At 56.4% G+C, this 4,008-nt stretch overlaps 1 protein-coding gene across 1 annotated transcript in view; it reads right to left on the bottom strand.

The window, feature by feature from the left end:
- LOC102239347 (neuron-specific protein family member 2) overlaps positions 1–4,008 on the bottom strand; it is a 37,194-nt gene that overhangs the window by 31,164 nt on the left and 2,022 nt on the right. The window lies entirely within an intron of this gene.

The raw sequence follows: 4,008 nt of genomic DNA, 5'->3' as shown, positions 1-4,008 counted from the left end.
TTGTTCTCTGACCCTGTGTCTCAGGCAGAGGAAAGCAGCCTCTGGGGAAGCCACAGGAGACCCAAGGAAGGATGCAGGACTCTGTAACAAGGGCAGTATCTCCTTTGCGCCCCCTTCCCGTCCACATGTCCTGCCCCTGAACCCTGACCCTTGAAACCCCACCCCTCTCAGCTCATGTCACCTTTACAGCTGGCTTCCAAGCTGTCCACTGGGAGGCATGTTCTCGGCCCAGTGAGGAAAGGAAACAGCGTCAGTGAGCACCCCTATGACACTTCTCAGACCTTTTCATGACTTTCCCTCGCAGCAACCCCATTACGTAGGTGTTGTGCTCACTTTCCAGTTGGGAAAAAACCCCAAAGCCCAGAGATGCTAAGCTACTTGCCTAAAGCCACACAGCAAGTAAATAGCTTAGCTGGGGTTTGGACCCAGGTCTCTAGGACTACAGAGCGCACGTGGTTTGCCATGCACAAGACGGAGTGTGCCAAGCGCCAATAATCGATCTCGAAATGTCTGCACTCCTTCCCCAATGAGCAGGTGAGCCAGGATGTGGAAAGACTTGGAAATCAGTGGGAAGGAGGAGCGCTTGCCCAGAGCCTGGCAGCAGGCTTGCCAAGTGCACGACTCGTCTGGGGCTTTGCCAAGCAGGGCTGGGCTGTCTGGGCTGCTCTCCGCCGCCCTGCCCGCTCTCGCTCCCAGCACACCTGTGTGCTGACTGGCCGCGCTGGTTCCTTGTGGCGCGTCACCTCTCTGAGTCTGTTTCTGCATCTGTGAAATGAGGGAAATGGTGTGACCTCAAAGAGGATTTGTGGGGACATCTGGGTTATTGTGGTCATTTAGATAAACCAAAGGCAGGTTCTGAAATTGATGTTCCAACTCTCGGGCACCCAGGGCCTGGAGAAAGCCACCCCACTGCTCCAATTCTCGCCTGGTCCCTCGCCTGCCCACTGGAGGAATTATGCTCAGCTTTCAGCCCAAGGCACAGGGGGCCTCACTCAGCCAGCACTGCCTGCTGCCCGCTGCGGGCCAGGACTGGGGCTACAGGGAACAGGGACAGCCAGGGCCCTTGGGTTCAGTGGGCAAGTCTCTGTGCCAACCCAGGACCAAGTCTGCATAAATCCACCCACCTCCCCATTCCACCACCACCGCCAGTGCCCACCACCTTCCCCCTCATGCACAGGGCAGCGGTCTCTGGCTGACCTCTGCCTTCTCACCTCTCCCCACCCCCCCCGCCTCCCTCCATCCCTGGTCCTGGTGCTGTAGGACACCCAGCGCCTCCTTTCTGGGAAGTGGGTCTGGTGCCTCCAGGAGGGCGGTTTGGAAGGAGAGAGGGAGACAGACCAGAGGACCAAGCCGAGTCCCGTCCCTCCCGTGGCCCGCAGCAGCCAGGGGAATCTTCCTCAGACGGAAGTCCGAGCCGCTACTCTCCTGCCTGAACCCCTTCAGAAGTCCCACAGGCCCCGCAGGAGCCGGCGCCCACCTCGCCTCACCTCCAAAAAGAAAACTGTGATGGAACATGGGGTCCACTAGGCTTCTTCCGAACCCCGTTCCGGCTTCACACACGCCCCCCTGCCTAGGACCTCACCACAGAGCTGACTCCTCTGCCGCCGTCAGCCCCACGTTACACACGGGGAGGCCGGGCACTTTAGGAAGCTGCTCAGGCCAGTAAAAGGAGGGGCAGCCTGTGCTGGTCAGGAAGCATTTGGGGGACCCTTCTGGCTTCTGGAGTGCAATCACTTTGCAGACATGTGTCCTGATGTCAGGGAAAGAGCTTGCTTGCTCCTCTGAAGATGATGAAATCTGAATCCCAGCACAGAGAACTGTGGCCTCCGTTCCCACGCAGGGAGAGCACAGAGGCCTGCGCGAGGAGACGCACTCTCACGGGCCGCGCTGTGGGTCGGCTGCTGAGCTCATGCTCCAGCCCACGTCTGCAGGTGCCCAGGCCAGCCGGCTCCTGCTTCCTGCCAAGGTGGAAGCTTCTAGAACAGGGGTCCTCAAACTACAGCCCGCGGGCCACATGCAAATACAAATATTGTATTTGTTCCCGTTTTGTTTTTTTACTTCAAAATAAGATATGTGCAGTGTGCATAGGAATTTGTTCATAGTTTTTTTTTAAAACTATAGTCCAGCCCTCCAACGGTCTGAGGGACAGTGAACTGGCCCCTTGTTTAAAAAGTTTGAGGACCCCTGTTTTAGAACAACACTGCCTGGGTTCTAGGTTCTCCAGATATTGCCGGGATGCTTACCAACTATGTGTGTTAGGAAGTTACTTGACCGCTCGGTGCCTGAGCGCCATCATCTTTAAATACTGGGTTAAAGTAGCCACTTCCTCATGGGGTCCTTTTAACTATTAAAAAGGTGAAAGGACATTGTGCGTGTGTGTACGTGTGGCTCAGACAGCATCCAGCGTTTGGGAAGCACTTGACAATGGTCATTACTATTCTCTTACGGTTTTGTCCCCAGCACTTTACATACGAGGCCACTTCTGACTGTGTTCTGACCGTTGAGAGGCAGGTGTGAGCGTCCCCATTTCACGGAGGAGGAGACTGAGGCCGCCTCAGGAAGACCTTGTCATGAACGCCAGGAGTCCGGGATGTGCCCGCGGGAGGTGTTCCTTTAGGGACCTGCTCTCGGGTGGACTGGCTGCCCTTCCCGTGCAGGCCCACAATGCACTTCTCCTCCAGGCTTTGGGCAGAGTTTGGGTCCATCCGGACTGGGCGTTCAGTGGTGAATGGGCCTGTTTCCTCCTCAAGGAGAGAAGAAAGCCCTTGGAGGCAGGAGGATGGGGTGGGGTGAGGCAGAAAAGGGGGACAGAGGCCACATAACTCTGGATGACTTGCAGGTGTGTGTCAGGGGGGGGGGGCGACCACACCACAGCCCCTTCTCCTTGCAGATCTCTGAGGCTGTAGCTGTGGGCTGCAGGGTAAAGGTTTTTCCTGAAGCCTCACAAAACCTCAGGAGAACATCGCCCCTTTGTCCCAACTGTAATTATTGCTGGGCTCAAAGTCCAGCATCGCCACATACGCCTTCTCTGAGCTTGGTAACTAACCAGACTTCCCTGATCCTCACCTTCTCACCGTACACGTGAGTGCGTAACCCTGACTCCCCGGGGGAGTGTGCCTCCAGATCAGTGGTCCTCAACTCTGGCTGCACACAGGGTCACCTGGGAAGATCGAATGAACTCTGATGCCCGGGTCTAACCCCAGAGCTTCTCAGTCCATTGTCCTGGGGCGTGGCCTAGATTTCAGGATGCGCAAAAGCTCCCAGGTGATCCTATTGTGCAGCCAAACACTGGGTGCCTCTGCTATCCCTGTGCCAGGCACCCAGTCAACACTGTCCCCACTCCACGTCCGTGTGAATTCCATTTGTAAAGACCTTGTCCCTTTCTCAGTTTGGCTCTGCCACCCCCACGCACATTGTCACTTTCAAAACGGATGACTCAACCCCCGCCATGGGCCAGGCCTGCATCGAGCTCTGCTCCTCTGTTCACTGGAGAGAGCCAATTGGTTAAGATACACAATGCCCTCCCAGAGACGCCAACGAGACAATCAAACAGTCGGAATGATCCATTGTTCGCTCTTCAGCCAGGGAACTCCATCATTTGCCTCCAAATCCATCTCGTCCGGTGTGCAAAAGCTCTCCTGATAAAACCCCAGGTGCTCCTGATGGCTCTTAAACAGTAATGTTTCTCCCACCTGTGCCCATGGTATACCTCCCCCATCCCGCCACACACACACACACACACACACACACACCTGTGTATCAATGCCCACCTCCCTCCCTCATGGACTGCACCCATGTCAGGAGACGTGCCCTCACGGGCACTCATTTCCAGCCACGCCTCCCCCGAAGACTCTCCAGCAGGCGCGCTACTTCCCAGAGCCCTCCCTGCTCTGCACATGCGTGCCCCTCGCCTTAAATGCCCTTCCCTCCCATGGGCTACCTGGAAGGTTTGTACTCACCTTTAAAAGCCAAATTCAAATGTCCTCTGCAGCTTACCCCACCTGTGCC

The sequence above is a fragment of the Myotis brandtii genome, unplaced genomic scaffold (genome assembly GCF_000412655.1).
Source record: "Myotis brandtii unplaced genomic scaffold, ASM41265v1 scaffold6, whole genome shotgun sequence".
Taxonomy (NCBI): domain Eukaryota; kingdom Metazoa; phylum Chordata; class Mammalia; order Chiroptera; family Vespertilionidae; genus Myotis; species Myotis brandtii.
This window is presented reverse-complemented; position numbering and strand designations above follow the sequence as displayed.